The sequence below is a fragment of the Mastomys coucha genome, unplaced genomic scaffold, assembly GCF_008632895.1.
Source record: "Mastomys coucha isolate ucsf_1 unplaced genomic scaffold, UCSF_Mcou_1 pScaffold1, whole genome shotgun sequence".
NCBI classification, from domain to species: domain Eukaryota; kingdom Metazoa; phylum Chordata; class Mammalia; order Rodentia; family Muridae; genus Mastomys; species Mastomys coucha.
In genome coordinates this window covers 49,791,391-49,812,050 of record NW_022196891.1, presented here as the reverse complement: position 1 = coordinate 49,812,050, position 20,660 = coordinate 49,791,391, and the positions used below count along the sequence as shown (strand labels likewise).

The 20,660-nt window shown below is 42.9% G+C and overlaps 1 protein-coding gene and 1 pseudogene across 4 annotated transcripts in view; both read left to right on the top strand.

The window, feature by feature from the left end:
* Rgl1 (ral guanine nucleotide dissociation stimulator like 1) overlaps positions 1-20,660 on the top strand; it is a 250,890-nt gene that overhangs the window by 17,765 nt on the left and 212,465 nt on the right. The window lies entirely within an intron of this gene.
* LOC116101067 lies at positions 468-1,188 on the top strand (annotated as a pseudogene).

Below are 20,660 nucleotides of genomic sequence, written 5' to 3'. Positions count from 1 at the left end.
TTTACAACTGACTTAAAGTTGATTCTCATAGTTTATCTTCTGCTTAGTTCTAACGATGATACCACACTCTACAGTATTATATAAAAAATTGTGTGTGGTGGTGTTTGCAGCAGTTGGGGAGTGGGGTAAAGTCTGGCAGAGCTCTGTGAGTCTGAGGGCAGCTTTGCATTGACTTCCAGCTTAGCCAGGGCTAGTAAGACTTTATCTATTTTTTAGTAAATCTAAAGAATTACTTTAAAAAGTGGTAATTTTTTAAAAGTGTTGAGATACTTATAAAATAACAACAACAAAAACAGGATTTGGTATGTCATAGGTCCAGTCAAGCTAGGAAAAGGATGAAAGACGCCCCCACACACTCTGGATGGTCATCCTATGTGTGGCGTGCAACTTCAGTTGTGGGTTGGATACTCGCTGAATCATGCCCTAAAGAATGTTAAACCAGAAGCGGCCAGAGCTGACCCGTGAAGATGGTTCACTACTCTCACGACCCAGAAAACCCCACAAAATCATGCAAATCAAGAAGTTCAAACCTCCGTGTTCACTTTAAGAACACCCGGGAAACTGCTCAGACCATCAAGTGTATGCATATCCGCAAAGCCACCAAGTATCTGAAGGATGTCACTTTGAAGAAGTAATGTGTGCCATTCTGGTAGTATAATGGTGGAGTCGGTAGGTGTGCCCAGGCCAAACAGTGGGGCCAAAAAAGAGTGCTGAGTTTTTGCTGCACATGCTTAAAAATGCAGAGAGTAATGTTGAACTTAAGGGTTTAGACGTAGATTCTCTAGTCATTGAACACATCCAGGTGAACAAGGCACCTAAGATGCGCCGATGACCCTACAGAGCTCATGGCTGGATCAACCCACACATGAGCTCCCCTGCCACGCTGAGATGCGAACCTACAGAGCTCATGGCCAGATCAACCCATCCATGAGCTCCCCTGCCACGCTGAGATGCGACCCTACAGAGCTCATGGCCGGATCAACCCATCCATGAGCTCCCCTGCCACGCTGAGATGCGAACCTACAGAGCTCATGGCTGGATCAACCCACACATGAGCTCCCCTGCCAGGCTGAGATGATCCCCACTGAGAAGGAGCAGATTGTTCCAAAGCCAGAAGAGGAGGTGGCACAGAAGAAAAAGATATCTCAGAAGTAACTGAAGAAGCAAAAACTCATGGCAGGGGAATAAATTCAGCATGAAATAAGTGCAGATTAAAAAAAAAAAAAAAAAGAATGTTGAACCAGAAGAAGCAGCAAACATTCACCGTGTATTATCATCCAGTTGTGTATTTGGGTGGTTTTAGGGAGCTCAGTTATATTAAAAAATATGTATTAAAATTCTAATATCATATAACAATGGAACATACTTGTGCATAATGATTAGGCTAATTGGTATAACCATCACTTCAAATATTTATTATTTCTTTGTGTTGGGAACATTTGAAGTCTTCGCACACTTTTGCAGCACATGATTAATTGCTGTGCTGGAGGACGTTAGAGGTTGTTCATCTCACCTGACCCTGCACCTTGCCAGTCTCCTCACTACACTCCTTTCCTTTTGCTTCCCAGACTTTGGGAACTCCTGCAAACGTGTCTCTCCTCTCTCCCCTCCTCCCTTCTCTTCCCCAGCCTTCCCCTCTCCTGCATGAGTGAGTGTTCAGGCACCCTAGCGTCCTCAGAGGACACCCTTCGGTGTGGCCTACCTTGCCTGAGACAGGGCTTCAGTGTTTACTGCCACTGTCTCTGGGCTTGCTGCTCTCAGAGCTTTCTGTAATCCTCTTGTCTCTGTCTCTGACGTCTTGGAGGACATGCTGACTTAACAGACACTTGTGCTACTGCATCTGGCTTTTCCGTGGATTCCAGGGATAACCCTGAACTTTATTTGTCCAGAGGAAACAAACAAACACTACCACCACCAACAGCAAAAGAAAGCTTTGCCCATAGTGCTGAAGAACTTTGCTAGTGGACACTCACCAGAAGGGAGAAGCTTCTGCCTCAGCCCACTTCCCATGTTTCATAATCATTCTGATGGACTGTGTGCATTGTCCATATAAAGGTATGTAGTCATAGTGAAGATTATAAAGTCTACCTTTAAAAAGACCTTTACTCAGTTGAATGTTTCAGTCAGTGATCTGGCAGCCTGATTTGAGATATAGCTAAGATGGCTGCGCTTGCTAAAGACTGCATAGGAAGTGGTGCTCTTTTTGGGTGACAGAGTAATTTATATTTTATCGCTCGTGTTATTAACTTTTATTTGAGCACATTTGTACTTAATTACATAATCTATTCTGTATTGCAGTCTGGCAGACGCCCTCAGTGCTCAAATCTATGTAGTAAGTCACTGGGAAACAGGACCTGGATTTAAAAGGCAAGCCTGAGGTGAAGAAAGGCAGAGGACTTGAAGGCTTTGTGGAGCTTGCCAGGTAGTTCGATGGACGAGAGAGAATGGAGAGGGTGGGCAGAAAGGAAAAGAAGACAGAAAAGCCAGGATGCTGGGCATGGTGGCACAGGCCTGTGACCCCAGCACTAGAAACACAAAGGCAAGAGGATCAGGAGGAGTTCAGGAGTATCACTGGCTATTTAGGCAGTTCTAGGCCTACATAAGACCTTATCTCAAAGCAGGGTGGGAGGAGCAAAAGATGGATCTTCTCATTTGAGTTTGAGGATAAAATGGCCACAGGGTGGCAGCACAGTTCGAGCTCGGACTGTTTGCTAGCCTTTCCTTACATTTTAGAATTCTTCCTTGTGGACTTCTCTCATGGTCAAGGAAACAGCAGCAGATGCTCCGGATTGAAGGTGACTTCCCTGAAGGACAGGGAAGTGTAGGGAAAGGTGCCACCACGACCTCTGTGGCGACCTCTGTATGGTAAGCTCCAAAGAAGGCTTCAAACTGCAGGACTCACTTAAAACTCCAGTCATAACTACGATGAAACTAGATCTAAAACACAATCATTCTTAATGTAATACAAATTATTTTATAAAAGAACAAGATGGCAGATAAAACATAAACCCATTTTTCTACAATCAGTCCAGCCGATCTGTACATTAAAAAAAAATGAGTGCTTAGTAAATGTAAACAGAATGCTTGTCTGTTTTTGCTTTTTCTGGCACTGAGAATTGAACCCACAGCCTTGGATGTGTGAGGTGAGCACTCAGAACCACGTGCCCAGCCCTGGCTTTGCCTTTGTTGTGTGCACTTCTGTTTTTGTAGCTGAGAAATGGTCACCAAGACCTGTGTGGTAAAGACTATACCCTAGGTTTCTCCCAGGAGTTTTAGTTTCCAGTCCCAGTAGCTAGATCTTTAATCCGTTTTAAAATTCTCTCTGTGTGTGTATGTGTGTGTGTGTGCAGTGTGGGACCGAGCTCCAGTTTCAGCCTGTAGCTTGTGGATAATCCAGTTTTCCCAGTAACATTTGTTGACTAGAGTAGCACTTCCCGCTCTGGCGGTGCAGGACCCTTGCTGAAAATCATTTGAGCATGTATGTGGAAGTTTATTTGGGGTTTCTGTATTCTGTTTTATTGGTCTGTATGTCTTCCATTGTATAAATACCAACAGAACAAAGAAAAGAATTCTCTTCATAGAACAATAGAATAGAAAAAGGCATAGAACTATAAAAATGATACATGATGATTATTCAAAGTATGTACATTGTTAATATTGAGAATCACTCTGACTCTCATCAAACCTATGGAGTAGAAATATGTATGTTTTAAAAGGGGTGTGTGTGCGCACTCACACATGGTGCACATTATCATGAGTGTGTGGAAGTCAGAGGATAGTTATAGATGGTAGTGGAAGGGGTGTGTGTGTGCACTCACACACGGTGCACATTATCATGAGTGTGTGGAAGTCAGAGGATAGTTATAGATGGCAGTGGAAGGGGTGTGTGTACGCACTCACACACATGGTGCACATTATCGTGAGTGTGTGGAGGTCAGAGAATAGATATAGATGGTAGTGGAAGGGGTGTGTGCGCACTCACACATGGTGTACATTATCGTGAGTGTGTGGAGGTCAGAGGATAGTTATAGATGGCAGTGTGTTCTCCTTTTTCTGGTTTCCTCAGGGCCTCATGTTATCTCTGCTTCCGAGCTGCATGCATGGTCCAGGCTGGCTCACAAGCTTCTGCATGAGTCTCCTGTCTCTACCTCTCATCTCAAAATAGGAATGTGGGACTACAGATGTGGAACATTGCATCTGTAACATGCTGAGAATTGACTTGGGCTCTGCAGGTTTGCTTGGCTAGCAGTTTTAGTCTACTGTGATGTCTTTCTGGTCCATATACTGTATATTTACTCTACTGTGTACACATATTTTATAAACACTGTGTTAGTGTGTTCATTTTCAAAGTCTTTATTGTGACCAACTAGCTTTATCTGCTTAACCTGTATTGAATCAGTGTCAACACTCGTTAGAGGACATAATATAGCTAACCTGTTGGTATATTTTTATTGAAGAGCACCATAAGGAAGAAAACCAGTCAAAGAGGTGTGCTGATAAGACACACAGGAAGATGTTTTAGAGCAGTCTCATGAGCTAAGGATACCAATTGCATGAGCTAAGGGTACCAATTCTAAGCGTTCCTTTGAAATGGAACCAGGGTGTGGTCTCAGAATTCATCACCAATCCATTATCCATGATCTATTCTAACACTTTATCCCAATCACATCCATTTAATAATAGCGATGGCTAGGTTTCAGCAATTATCTTATATACTGGCCCTTTATTGTACAGAATACAATGCTAAAATATTTTAGGTATTTTATTAAATATTTGATAATCACTTTTTGCTGGTGTGTGATGTCAAAGTCATCATCTGCTCCACTGGCAATGGTTGGTAAATTATGCAACATGACAAGAGTATATTTTTTCCATATTTATACAAGAGTATAAATATGAAGAGTAAATCTTCATATTTATTTTGTCTTTTCATCTAATGCTGAAAAACAGGTCATATTTTCCAGTTCCTGCTTCCTTGGAAATATTAATATTATTGTTCTACTGAAGATCTTATACATAAGGGAAAATCTGCCTGCCCACTAGGCAGAAGTTAGAGAAATTAGAGAGCTTGGTGTAGTGGCATACACCTTTAATTCTAGCACTCAAGAGGCCGAGGCAGGTGGATTTCTGTGAGTTTGAGGCCAGCCTGGTCTACACAGTGAGTTCTAGGACAGCCAGGGCTACATAGTGAGAATCTGCCTTGAGAAAGCAAAAAACATAAACAAAACAACAACACAATAACAACGGCAGCAACAACAAGTTAGGCTGGCGTGTAGCTGTAGAGGCTGGATGTAATCCTATGTGTTGCCCCCACCTGCTAAGCCTACAAAACCAAATAGTGACCTTGGGCCTGTATGATTGTCTTTTACACTGCCAAAGTCCTGGGATAACCATTTGTATTGAGACATCTCAAAGTACTTACAGCCATCTACTACCCCATATAGGATATTCCCATAGATAACATCATACCTTAACATAAGTCGCAGCTGTTTATGATCAGCTTTGTTGACATATAGTTTATTTATTTATTTATTTATTTTAAAGATTTATTTATTATTATATGTAAGTACACTGTAGCTGTCTTCAGACACACCAGAAGAGGGCATCAGATCTCATTACAGATGGTTGTGAGCCACCATGTGGTTGCTGGGATTTGAACTCAGGACCTTCAGAAGAGCAGTCAGTGCTCTTAACCACTGAGCCATCTCTCCAACCCTATAGTTTATTTATAATGAAATATACCCATATAACTTAATGAATTGGAACAAAATGTGTATATTTATGTTAATCATAAAAATACAAGAAGTTTCTGTCCACTCCAAATTTCCACCCTCCCACATGGTTCTAGACAAATATTATATATTTGCTATTACTGTTGATAAGATTTGTTTCCAAAGTTTCATAATCCAGAGCCTCCTTGACTTACAACGAGGTTCCATCTTAATAAACCCATGGTACAGTGTATGTTGAAAGCATCATAGGGCGATTTTCTCCAGCTAAGCAGCTTATTAACGCTCTCCTGTGGCAGTGCACGCCCTGCCCGCTTGTCTTGTGATTGTTGATGACAGGTGGGGTAGAGGAGGTGGGGGTGAGCTTCCCCAGACAGAAGCTGCATGCCCCTAGCCCAGGAAGGGATTAAGTCTCAAAATTGAAGTATTATTTCTATAAAATCACGTATATGTCATTGTAAAGTTTAAAAAAAAAATCCATCTGAACTCTTGTAAGCTAGAGACTGTCCATGGAGTCCCCCGTTTGTCCTCTGGCTTCCTTTGCTTATTGAGGTCATTGATGTGGTTGTGCTGACCAAATTGCTTTAAAATTAACAGGTGTCCTTTAGAGTGCTTTGAGTTGCATGTAGAGAATTCCCCGTACCTCTCTTGTTGTCAGCACCCCACAGCATAGTGCTGTATGTGTGAGGAGTCTTGAGTCTCTATTGACAACCTTACTACCCAAACCCTGCAGTTTACCTCAGCGCCCATTCTTGGTGTGACACATGCTAGGTGTTTTCACCAGTGTACGAGTGGTATGTGTCTACTGTTGTAATGTCATGCAGAATGGTTTCACAGCCCTGAAGGTGTTTTGTGTGTTGGTTACACAACCTTTCTTCTTCCTCCAAACACTGTTAACCACTGTTGCCAGTGCAAAGCTATGGTAACTTCTTCTCTTTTTCTGTCTCTGAGTTCTTTTACCTTTCCAGAAAGTTACATAATTGGGATCACACTGCACCATCAGGTGGCTTTTTCACTTAGTGTATCTTTGGGGTTCTGCATGTCTTGCTACTTCTTTTGTTTGTGCTAAATAATAACACATTATCCTAATTGCCTAATTTGTCTGTTCTTGAACAGAAGGACATCTTGGTCTCTTCCAGCTTGGTGTAGTTTTGAGTGAAGCTGCTCTTGGTCTCTTCCAGCTTGGTGTAGTTTTGAGTGAAGCTGCTCTAATTTTCCTTATGCCGGCTTTTGAGGATGTAAGTTTTCAGTTCCTTTGAGTAATTACGAGGGTGCATGGCTGATGGTGTTTGTGGAATTCTTTATATTTTAATAGAGATTTAGGTTTTCTTTGTGTGTGTATGCGTGTATGTGTGTGTGTGTGTGTTTGCTTTCATGTATGTATGTGCACTGCGTGTGCCTAGTGCCCATGGAGGCCAGAAGAGGGTGACAAATCTTCTGGTACTGGAGTTACAGATGGCTATGAATTACCATATAGTGCTAGGAACTGAACCCAGGTCCTCTACCATACCAATAAATACTCTTTGTTTTGTTTTGTTTTGTTTTGAGACAGAGTTTCTTGGTATGTAGCTCTGGCTGTCCTAGAGCTTGCTCTGTAGACAAGGCTGTCCTTGAACTCAGAGATCCATTTACCTCTGCCTCCTGAGTGCTGGGATCAAAGGCGTGCACCACCACCACTGGCTGACTTCATTTAATTTAATAAGTACTTATCACATCTTCTCCCTGGCTAGACATTTCTGTAGGTGTATCAGCACTGAACATGAGCTCTTGTTTGGCATCCTCACCAGTGTTTGATGCCAGTGCTTTGGATTTTTCCTCTTTTTTTTTTTTTTTTTTTTAAAGATTTATTTATTTTATCTATGTGAGAGCACTGTCGCTGTCTTTAGATACACCAGAAAGTGGCATGGTTGTGAGCTACCATATGGTTGCTGGGAGTTGAACTCAGGACCTCTGGATGAGCCATCTCTCCAGCCCTGGATTTTGCCTCTTAATAGATGAGTTTCATTGATGTTTTCATGTGATTTTCTCTACTGTCAGAAGACAGTGGACATCTATGCTCATTTGAATCTGCATATCTTCTATAGCAAGATGTCTGTCTGGACCTTGTGTTCATTTTATTGTAAGACTTTAAGAGTTCTTCATATTTTGTGAATAGCAATTCTTTGTGATATGTCTTGCTCAAATTTTTTCCTATTCTTTGGCTTGTATTCTCATTCCTTTGATGTTGACTTACCTAGAGCAAAAGTTTTAAGTTTTATTGTTTTTTTTAAGTTTTATTGTTTTATTGATATCTAACTTGACAATTATTTCTTTTATGGATTGTGCCTTTAATGTTGTATCTATAACTTTCTCATCATTCCCAGGGTTACCTACATTTTATCCTGTGTTGTCTTCTCAGAATGTAATAGTTTTTGTATCTACACTGACTTCTGCTGTACACTTAAAATCTTTGTATTGATAATGTTGATGTTCAGTTTCAGGACTGTTTGTTGAAAAGACTATCTTTGCTCCATCTATTGTTTGTCTAAAATGGAACCTGAAATGGATTCCCATTATCTCCCATTTTCAATGTCCAGGTTTCCCACTGTGGTGTTATCACTGTTGGAGAAATGAAGATTGTGATATGTGCCTGAAAGTAAGGGAGGAGGGGAAGGGCGGGGACCAAACTAACACTCCTCATGCTGACTCGCAAAGAGCTTTGCTTAACTCATCTGAAGCTCTTCTTTGTTTAGGAAGATGTTGGATGGCCAATAGGGATTTAGCAACTCCATTCTCCAAACCTTCTGTCTGACAGGGTTCAGACCACTGGCCAGCTTTTCAGAGTCGGAGGTGGCTTTTGCTTGCCTTTGGTAAGTGTGCCAACAGTAGTATCCTTGGACAGTGGTGAGTTGTCTCAGGCAGTTGCTGAAATGTGGGCTAGAAATACATCTGATTTTAGATAACATAGCTGCCATAGTCTGTCTCATGCCTCTTGCCCTGCAGTACCAAAAAGCCCAAGTCTACAGCTGTCTATCAATCATAACTGTGACTGTGTGGTTATTAAAGTCAGTTGATGCAGAATGGATGGTTAGCTGTTGTATCAGGAAACACGTTTGACCAGCAATGTCACCACCTACCACAGGGTACTTAATTGTTTGCAGTACTGAAATAGTTTGTATTCATTTCACATTGGTACTGACCTCAGCAACTCAATAATAGCAGACTTCCAAGCTGGAGAGTGGCAATCCTCTGGTTTCTTCCTTCCTCCTCCCTCTCTCCCTCCCTCCCTCCCTCCCTTTCTTTCTTTCCTTCCTTCCTTCTTTCTTTTTTTGGTATAGAGTTGGCTATTTGGTCTTTTGACTTTCCATACGAACTTAGAATTTCATTTTGTGTATGTATATTGGTATGTACAAAGGTCTGAGGACCCTTGTAGGAGTCAGGTGACTCCTTCTACTACATGGGTCTGGGAACTCAACTCTGGTTGTCATGTTTGGTAGCAATTACCATTACTTACAGAGCCATCTCACCAGCTCTCCATTCAAACCTTTGAGTGACTTTGCCAAAATCTGCAAAACCACTTCCTGAGATTTAGATTGGGATTTCATGAACTTTACCAGGCAGGCAGGGAAGAACTAACACCTGATGATAATGAGTGTGGACTTGTCTCAACACTTATTAGTTCTTAGTATCTTTCATCAGAGTTAGTTTTCTTCATACAGATCTTGTATAAACTTTATCAGATTTGATATAGCTATTCATTTATGGGGAAACCAATATACCTGGTGATATGCTTTTTTAATTTTTAATTTCTCTGTTTTCATTGCTGATATATATTTAGGGGAGAAACTAACTTTTGTATATTAACTTCTTATCCTTTAACTTATATATCACCTGTTATTTTCAGAAGTTTTTTATTTTTTTAATTATTGTGGATTTTCTACATGAATAGTTATGTTACTGTGCTGGCTAGTTTTATGTGAACTTGACACCAAGCTAGAATCATTTGTAGGGGGTAACCTCTAGTGAGGAAATGCCTCCATAAGAACTGGCTGTAAGGCGATTTCTTAGTCGGTGATTGATGGGGAGAGGGCTCAGCCCACTGTGGGTGTTCCATGGGGTCCTGGGTTCCAGAAGAGAGCAGGCTGAGCAAGCCACGATGAGCAAGCCATTGAGCAGCACTCCTCTGTGGCCTTCAGCTCCTGCCTCCAGGTTTCAGCCTGGCCTGACTTCCTTCACTGGTGGACTGTGATGTAGAATGAGCCAAACAAATCCTTTCCTCCTTCCATGCTTTTGGTCGTGGTGTTTGTCACCATAATTACCATAGTTACCTATAAACAAAGACAGTTTTACTACTTCATCCCTATTCCTTATACTTTTTATAGTACTTATTTGTTATATTGCATTATCCTGGATTTTTTTTTTTTTTTTTGAGACAGGGTTTCTCTATATAGCCCTGGCTGTCCTGGAACTCATTCTGTAGACCAGGCTGGCCTCAAACTCAGAAATCTGCCTGCCTCTGCCTCCCAAGTGCTGGGATTAAAGGCGTGTGCCACCACTGCCCGGCAACCCTGGATTTTTAACATAATCCTTAAGAACTCAATGACAAGGGAAACATCCTGATCTTAGTGAGAATGCTCTGAGTTTCTCACCATGAAGTGCGGTATTTGCCATAGGTTTCTGTAGATGTTCTTTTCCAAGTTGAGGAAGCTCCTCTTCATTCTTAGTTTTCAGAGTGCCTTAAAAATTTGTTTTTAGGTTTAGTGTCTATGTAGACCATATATGCATGCTTGGTGTCCATGGAAGAAGGCATCAGATTCCTTGGAACAGGAGCTGTGGGTGGCTGTGAGCCACTCTTTGGATGCTGATTCTCAAGTCTCAGTACTCTTAACTACTGAGCCATTTCTCTGGCCTTACTTTTTTTTTTTTAAATTTAAATCATGAGTGTGTAGTGTTGGATTTTTTCAGTGTTTTTTTATGCAACTGTTGATATGCTCAAATGGTTTTTCTTTAGGCTGTTGATGTGGTGGGCTATATGAATTATTTTTGAACTTACATGACTGTTGATAAAAGGTTAGGACACTGGGTTGAAGCCAATAGAAAGTCTTTATTAGCTGGCCATTGACAACATTGAGGGTTTAAAACCCAAGTGCCACCTTGGGCTTGTCTCAGGTGGGCTTTTAAGCACAAAAAACACATACTTAGTTAACATACCTTAGTTATCAAGAACAGTTAGCCAGAAGTAGAACTATAGAAGCCAAAAAGCAAGGTCAGTGCATTTACGGACTTTCCCAAACGATGGACTTTGATTGATTCCCCTCTTTTCTTGTTCTCGGGGGGGGGGGTGGGGGGGGGATGGTGCTGACTACAGCAAGGCCGGGGATACTTAAGTTATCATGTCAGTTGTGTTAAGGTAGAGGGCCTGTTACAACTTAACACTATTTCTGCTTAGTAACATGCATGTTTGAATCCCAAACCAATATTTATGCCCTTTCTTAGATATTAAACTTTTGTCTTTGCTTCAAAACACAAACACAAAACAAAACAAAGTATCCCCTTATCTTCTTGGTTACCTCTACCAACAAATGCTTTCTAGATGGCTCAAATATTACTATCAGTGCAGTATTCATTTACACTATTCCATGTTCTTGATTCTAGAATTTTCCTGTTCTCCATTTTAGAATTTTTTTTTTTTTACTTCCCTGTTGGCTCAGTTGTATGTTTAGAATCTTTGTGATATTTCATCTAGCAAGCTAGATTGCTCTGTTTACTGGAAACAGAACTGCTGCTGTGAAGTAACTGTGCTCTTTTGGCCCCAGCCTGAGTTGTCATCACATACTGCTGATGCCTGGCTGAAACAAGTGCAGACGTGTTTGACCTGATGTGCGAGGTTTACCAGTGCAGCCCTGGGAAACAGGCCTGGAGCACGCGTGTGTCCACAGCCTGGGCTTGTGCTACATCTCACTCCAGCTGCTCTGTGTTCCCAAGGTCCCAGCATGCTTTGCATTCCAACCGACCTGAATTATGTCAACTTCAGTTCTGTTTCTGAGACTCTGTCTTCTCAGACTCACCAAGTTCAAGTCTGGTTTCCGTTTACTTTCTATACTCAGTCTTCCGCACAGCATCCTGTCCTGACTGGAGTGCTTGTGGTATAGTTCATAGCAATGGAGGAGTGAGTCCAGCAACAGCTCAGAGATCTAGGATGTGTGGATGGTTCAGAGAAGCTTCAAACTTTCCATTTTATTAAAGAAATTAACTTATTGAATATGCAAATCCAAAGACTCTCTTATTAAATGCTGATGGTATTTGTGCTTTCACTGTTAACTTGAAGCCAAGTTGTGACTTAGTTGAGGAGTTTCTAGCTGTGCTTGAGCTTTTTGTTTCTTTGGCTTTGCTCAGTTGATGAGAAGCAATCGCCCCCTTCTAGTCCACAGCACCCTTCCTTCCACTCTGAGGCTTTGGAGGGAAGGTGATTTTGGTGCAAAACATCCAGAGGACTCTTGGCAGTTTGATGGATCATTTACCCCAGTTTGAACTTTTCCTTCTTTTAGGAAACTCTGCCACTACTGGAGTTAGTTTTCCTCAGAGGGTAGCCCCAGGGTTTTGCTGATATGTTAGTGTTTGGTTAGGAACACAGCTTTGAGGATTATAACAAGTATCTGGTGTCATGAGCATGCTGTGTACTAGCAGTGAACCCACAGGAGCAGTGGGTTCCACTGGTGCCCAGCAGTCTAATGACAGCTTTCATCTGTCACGTGATCCTATGGGCTCATTAGTTCATGGTCTCCTCCAATCATCCTCTCCTTATTTGGGTTTCGTTTCTTACTTCTTTTCCTTTCTTGGCAGCATCTACAAAAGGAGTTAGGAGGCTGTCCCAGGGGCTGCCTTTGAAGACTGATGCAATGTGTATACCCATCAAAAAGAGTTGACCAAGCTCTGTGGAGAGCTATGTCACTCATCAGGTCCCAAGCTCAGTGCCAGCTCTGCTCTGATCCTCCAGAATGCTCTGAACAGAAGCCAGTGGAGTGGATTGTAGACTCACAGTGATTTGCAGATCTTCCCTCCTCCCATTTACTCATATGAGGCATCTAAATATTATGAACTCTGGGAGAATCCAGCTTATGTTTGGGTAGATGAAAGAGAAACCATTTTCAGCTGTGCACAGCTTTCTTTCTCTCTTCCCTCCTTTCTATTTTGCTGTTCCCTTTCTCCCATAGATCAGAACATGCTGAAATCTTCAGGAAATGGGAGACAAAGCACTATTCTCTTATAAAAACATAATTTATAGTGGAGCTTCAGATCTGGAGGGTGGGAGCTGTAATGTTCCTCTATTTCAGCCATTTAATTAATGCTTGAATCCCTTTAACAACGTCTGCGGTCCTTATAGGATACTCATCTCACCTGTAGCAGTAGGAGACATTGATGTGATTTAGTTGCTGTTTATAATCTCAATACATTTTCTTGAAATACTCATACACTGGCTTTTAATTTATTTCTTTAGGACATTACAGAGTAGTGGGTTTTTTTTGTTTGTTTTGTTGTGTTTTTTGGTTTGTGTATGTGTGTGTATTCAGGCCAAAATCCAGAGTTATTAAACAGTTTAAAAAAGAAAAGAGAAGCAGAATACAATGGGAACAGAATAGAAAATATCCACATTTATTACAAGCTGTCAAGTCTTCATGAAACATTTATCTTGAGACTGGGGAGTTAGTTTAAGTTGGTAGAGTCCTTGCTTAGCATGCAGGTTTCTAGGTTAGTCCCCAGCACTGCATTTGCTGGTTGGGGAGGCACACACCTTAACCACCCCAGCACTGGGGAGTGGTGCTGGGGAGATCAGAAGATCAAAGTTTTTATTAGCTGTATAGTGAGTTTGAGGCCATGCTGTGCTACATGAGACCCTGTGCCAAGAAAAAAGCAAAGCAAAGCAAAACAAAACAACCAAAATATAACATCACTATGCTCCACATTGTCTTGATTGTTCAGTTAAATCAGTAAATTATTTAATTAAATACTTATATGTATTAGATCTCAATGGTCAAAACAAACAAACCAAAACCAAAACCAACCCCCCGTCCCCCAAATTCCTAGAAGCCATTGAATGGTACACACTTAACTTCTCTGCAGCTATGGACTTAGGTTTTATTTTCTTGGCTTTCCCTGAGCTAAACATTTTCACTGCCTTCCACTCATTCAGGTGTATGTCTTAACATCTTCCTGCCATTCTGAATCTACTTTGAGTGTAGTCTGTGTGAAGAACTGGAACCTGGACTTGAGTCTGGAAGACGCTGTTTCCTTGGTGTCCTCCATCTCCTCTGGCTCTTACGGTCTTTCCACCTCCTCCTCTACATAGCTCCCTGATCCCTGAGGGGAGAGGTTTGATGAAAACATTCCATTTAGGACTGAGTGGTCCAAAATCTCTCACTCTCTGTACTCTGTCCAGTTGTAGGTCTCTATGCTAGTCCTCAGCTAATAGGAGGAGGATAACTGATGATGGCTGAGCCAAAAAAACTGATGTATGAGTATAGCAGAACACTGATCTGTGTGCACAGCAGACCATCACTAGGAATCTTCATTTCTATGTTCCTTTAGCAGAACAATAGTATTTTCCCTCTAGGTTCATGGTTTATCTAGTATCAGGTTCTTGGCACCTGAGCAGTATAGGGCATGGATTTCGTCTCGAGGGGTAGGTCTTAAATCCAAGCAGAGAGTGGCTGGTTATTCCCACGACCTTGGTGCCACTAGTGCACCAGAATATCCTGCAGGCAGGATACCACTGTAGACTGTGGGGCTTGTAACTAGGTTATCTTTTTCCTCTGGTAATGTTCAGAGTACCTTCTAGTACCATGAACACTATTTAGAAGGGGTAAAGGTTCTACTTAGGTACCAGCTCAACTTCCCCACACTCAATGAGATATGTAGGTGTTGTCTTCAGCAATAGGGCCTTACATCAATTGTAATAGCCTGAGTTGTTTGGCTGTTTCCATGCAGCCCCTTTGCCCATTTTTAAGTTGGATTATGTTGTTGTAGGGTTTTTGAATTATATTTTGGATATTAATACTCTGTCAAGTTAATAGCTGGCAAATATTTCCCCTTCACTCTCACTGAGGGTAGGGCTGTTACAGACTGAAGTCAGGTGCCTTGACTTAGGATTGTTTGTTGTTCTCTGGCCCCCAGAGTAGCCCATTTTAGGGTCCCTTCCAAGATGGTGACCATTCATAGTCCTTTAAGCCAGGGGGAGGAATAAAATGGACTTTGCTGTACTGCCAAACTTCTTCTGGAGAGGTCACTGTCTCACCAAAACCTCAGCAGAATTCGGGGCTTGCAAGACTTCATCCCGTAGATAGGACTGCCTGTCTGCTTTCACTAGACTCCCCAGGCTTACTTTTCGGATGAGGTCCCTGCTTCCCTCTCCTGCACCGTGGAGCCCTGCAGCTGGGCAGGGCAGGGCGGGGCAGAATGGGAAGCTTTTCTTTCTCTATACCTTTGAGCTTCCCTTCCCCTCTTTTGAATTTCCTGGGTTCTTTCTCTATTTTGGAAGAATCTCTTCTCTTTGCCTCCATTCTCTTTCTTCACTACCCCACACAGACACAGCTCCTAGCCCGCCATCCTGTCCCCGCCACCGTAAGTGTTTCTGCTTTTTTGTGGAATTTACTCTTCGCCTGCTATTGTGATGGTAATTGTCTTCCTTCCATTTCTGGGCACAGGTCCTTCTTGACCATCTTTTGTTATGCTTGGCTGGTGGCCATGAATTCCCTTAGTGTTTACTTATCTTAGAATTTCTTTTTCTTTGGCTGCTGAAGGATGGCTGGCAGGAGAGAAGATAGTCTAGAGAGACCATTGGGCCCTTCCTTATGGCAGTTAGACTACACTGGAGCTCAGGGCGCTGTGATTTCCTCAGGAACTCTTGCCAGTGGATGGAAGGCTTTTGTGCCAGATAGAGGGAACTTGTAGAACAGAACTCGGAGCTGCTGAGACATGCATACTCGGTGTGGGTGAGACCACGCTCTGATCAAGGCTGTTTAGTTACTTCAACTTAAACCTCATATCAGAACCCTGAAGATAGGCTGGGTGTGTGTCTGTCCCTGGATCTCTCTACTTGTTCTTCTTGCCAGTGTTTCCACACTGAGTACATTTATGGTCTGCTTTTCACTATTATTAGTTTGATTAATTGACATATTGAGGATGGGTGGCAAAGCCATCTTGTTAGAGCTGCTGTGGTCTAGGCTCACTCACTAAACACTCTGGTAACAAGATAGCCTTGCTGGGTGTAGTCATCTTGGTTCATAGTTATTTTCTTTTAGTACTTAAAGTGTGTGCTCCTGGGCCTGTAGAGTTTCTGCTATTAACACCTTTGTTACGTGTCTAATGGAGTTGCTTTAAATGTGGCTCAGTGCTTTCTTACTAAGAGATTTCAAGTCCTCTGATTCTGTTGTTACTGTGTTTTGTTTTGTTTTGAGAGAGAGTTTCTCTGTGTAATAGCTCTGGCTTTCCTGGAACTAGCTCTGTAGAAACAGGCTGGCCTTGAACTGACAAAGATCTGCCTGCTTCTGCCTTCCGAGTGCTGGGACTAACGTCATGCGCCACCATCACTCGGCTGTCCTCTGCTTTTGATGGTTTGAACATAATCTGTTATGGTCAACATCTTTTCTGGGTTTTTAAAGGTCTCTACATGGACGTCCATGCCTTTCCTAGCATTAGAGAAGTGTTTTGCTATTACTTTATTGGATATGTATTTTTAATTTTTCCTTTTATCTGTATGTCTGTTTTGCCTCCATGTACATCTGTGTTCATATGCCTGCCTGGTACCTGCAGGGGCCAGAAGAGACCATCAGATCTCCAGGAGAGGTGAGTGCCCTGAGGCACTTGCCTTCCAATTAGGCTTGGTACAGATCTAGGTGCTTTTCAGGGGAGGCAAGGGCAGGAGTCACAGCACCCATTGGTAGCACTCATACTTGGTTTTGTCAGCAGTTATGTGATCAGACAAAGTTTTGCAGTGATCAGTGTGAGAGATCTGTATGGGTTTGGTGGCAGCAAGATCAGAGCTGCTCTTCCCTTCTGTTATTGTGGTCTTGCCGGTCCAAGAGTAGATAGATATCTGGCCCCATGCACACTGCCCCAGCTATGTGTTCTTGTCCAGTCTTCTACTTGAAATGCCTGCCAGCCATCAGGTAGGAGTGGGTCACAGCTGGAGCTGGATAACATTCCTCTCAGCTGAGGTGTTCTCAGGAGTGAACCAGAGCAGAAGCAGCCACCATCTGGCAGTTTCTCTTCAGACCTTCTAAGACTGTGCCTCAGGGGTGGGGCACCAGCAGTCCTCACCTTGGTGTTGCTCCAGGCCACCCAGAAGGCCTGTGCTGGCAAAAGAGTAGTGGAAACTTAGAGTTCTGCCCCCATCTTTTTGGCAACAGGCTTTCATACATGGTGCTGGAGAGTGGGGCCCCATTCTTGGCATCTGTGGTAAGCCATTGGAGGTTGACTTCATACTTCTGGACCAAGAGTAGGCTTTTCCAACTCCGGTTTTTGAGAGTTGCACCTGGCACTTTCCTCCATATCACTTTTCATTATAATTGGTCCTTCTCCATGGGGCTGAGGGCCATTCCACCAGGGCAAGTCTGGCTTGTAAGGTGGCTACCCACTGACCAGGGGAATGTTTGTGGGGTCCCCAGAACAGGAGCACACCACATTTTCTGACCTCTCAAGTAATCCAGACTCAAACAAGGGGTCCTTCCCAAGGTGGCTCCTGGCTGCAGCACCCTGAGTGCCTGCTAGGAGGTGAGATGAACTCCTTTCCCAGAGCCAGGCTGCTGTGGAGATTCCAGGTTCTTATCCTCCTAGGCCCTGAAACCATAAGGTTGTGGGACTTAGCAGTGACTAGGATTGCTGGTGTTTGCATTAATAGAATTACCTGGGATTCTTCCACCTCTACCCTGCATGTGACTCTGGGTATGGATCTGGGCAGCAGGCGCTGGGACATTTTCTTTCTTTTGTTGTGTGGCTGTCTCAGATTCTCATTCTCTCTCTCTCTCTCTCTCTCTCCCCCCCCTCTCTTCCCCTCTCTCTCTCTCTCTCTCTCTCTCTCTCTCTCCCCCCCTCTCTTCCCCTCTCTCTTTCTCTCTCTCTCTCTCTCATTCTTTCTTCATGTGTTAAAAAATATACATGCATGCGTGTGTGTCTAGTCCAGAGGTAGATGTTGGGCATCTTCTTCAGTCACTGTACACTCTATCTTGTGAGACAGGGTCCATCATTAAACCTGCAGCTCACCCATTCATGTACATTGGAAGGCCAGCAAGCCCAAGGGCCCTTCTATCTCTACTTCCTCAGTAAAGACATTATAGGTTATGCCCAGTTTTTAAAATCTATTTTAATTTCTATGTGGGTTCTGGGCATCAAACTGAAGTCACCACTTTTCTGAGGAGCCACATGCCCAGCCCCATTTTCTGTCTTTTCTTGTTGTGCTTCAGCATCCTCCTGTGGTCATTCCTCTCAATGTGCGCTCATATACACCTGTTGCTTGATTCCTCTTTGAGGAGGAGCAAGTGAGTGCTGCATGCCTCTATGCAGCTTTCCTGCCACCCTCTCACACTTAATAATATTTTGTATATAATAAATGTGCTAATTTATGCAAACAACTTAAGAATAAACATTTAGTAAATGCTGCCAAATGTATTCTAAAAGAATACCAAGCTGTTGACCCATTGGATGCCCCATCTGTTCAAACATCTAGTGCCTTTGGCATGTGTTGTGTGCAGTGATCTTGGGCCCAGTTTGCCCATGGCAGCCCCAGGTTTGCCTGTTGTCGTGGCATTATTATAGTAGCAGTACCCGCTTCACTCTCAAGGACTCGTGAGACTTCAGGTCTGTTGATTTAGTGTGTTCGGGCAGTTCCTCCTTGCAGTTCAAGCCACTTCTCATTTGTACTCTGTCAAAGCTGTATTTCTGTGTAAGATGTCACTTTAAAAAGCCCTGTTGAGATGCCTCTCAATTCTCTGCACATTACCACAGTTCTCCTGGTCAAGTGGCACAACTGAGCTTCAAACAAGCATCTACCTGATTAAAGGGAGGCCTTTGCCCTTTCAGCCAAGGCCCCTGGTTTTAATTTGATGCATCATTTTACTCCATGAAGATCTTTACATTCTGATTCTGTCATCCAAAATGTTTACTATTTGTTAACTTCATGCTGATCATACATTTTTTATAAGTTCATTCAACATCTGATGAGTCCTGGTAGCATGGCAGGCTCTGTTCCAGGGATGGAGTAGTGGACCACCATATGAGGCCTTTCCCCCGGAGAGCTGACATTTTAAAAGTGTGTCTTTTTAAAAAATATTTATTTAAATATTTGTTTGTTTGTTTGTTTATTACATGTAAGTACACTGTAGCTGTCTTCAGACGTCCCAGAAGAGGGCGTCAGATCTCATGACATGGTGTGAGCCACCATGTGGTTGCTGGGATTTGAACTCAGGACCTTCATAAGAACAGTCAGTGCTCTTACCCGCTGAGCCATCTCTCCAGCCCTAAAAGTGTGTCTTATATCTCACACCAAGCAAGCAGGGCTCCCAGGACAGGGTACTGTGACGGCTATTCTTGCTTGTCAACTTGACTACATTTAGAATTAACAGCAACAGCAACAACAACAGCAACAACAACAACAGAAACATCAACAACTCAAACATCTGGGTACAACCATGGGGGTTTACTTAACTGGATCATTTGAGGATGGAAGACCCACACCCTCTCGTGGCAGCCAGTGTAAAAGAGAGAAGCTTTTGCTTTCCACCTGCTCACCCTCGTTTTCACAGCAAGCTCACTCCCCTGCTGCTGAGGCGCTCCTTCACTGGTGTTAGGGCCGACTTCTTCAGGATTCCAGTGTATGCTGAAGAGCAGCTAAGACGTCCAGATCCTGGACCGGACAATGGCTGGATTCTTGGACTTTCTGCAGTTGTTGAGCTAGTGGACCACAGACTGGAAATCACTCAGTATATATATATGTATATGTATATATATGTATATGTATATATACATATACATATATATATGTAAAACTCTATTCTGTTCCTCTAGAGAACCCTGACTAATAATGAGCTTTCCAGGAGGCTCATCTAAAGTCCTATTGCTGGTAATTAGATACTGTCTTCTGGATTAATATCAGCTAGAAAATAGAATTTGGTTATCATTTAACAGATAGTTGGGTTCCCAGCACCTGCGTCAGGCAGCTCACACAAGCTCCTGAAGTTCCAGGTCCTGATGGCCTCCTCTGGCCTCCCTGGGTACACATACATGTAAAAATAATGCTGCCATGTCTGCCTCACTCCCTGGGTTTAGTCTGCTACGAAGAAGGGTATCACCTGTTTGAACGTTGTCACCTTCAGCGAGTGAGCACTGATTTCTTCCTGGTGGCTCCACAGTGCTGTCCATGTCCACATATTGCAGTGATCTGTTTTAGAACTAGTGTGGGCTAATTGGTCATAGAGCCACATGCTTCCTGTAGTTTTTTGTTTCTGTTTTCTTTCTTTTTGAGGTAGGGTAGGGTCTCATGTAGCACAGGCTAGCCTCAAATTTACCATATAGTCCTGTGTGGACTTGAACCCCATTGGATCCTCCTAATGCTTAGATGAAAGGCCTGAATCAACATGACTATCTCTTGTTTTTGAAAATGAGGCTTTTCCTTCATTCCCTTGGTTCTTCCTGTATTTGCTAAGAGTCTTTAAAGATAGAGTTTCCTTCTTTTTTTTGGGGGGGGGTGGTGGTTTTTTGAGACAGGGTTTTTCTGTGTAGCCCTGCCTGTCCTGGAACTCACTGTGTAGCCCAGGCTGGCCTCAAACTCAGAAATCTGCCTGCCTCTGCCTCCCAAGTGCTGGGATTAAAGGCATGCACCACCACTGCCGGGCTAGAGTTTCCTTCTTTTTATGTTCTTTATGAGTATAAAATAACTATAAATGTATTGCTACTTTCTGT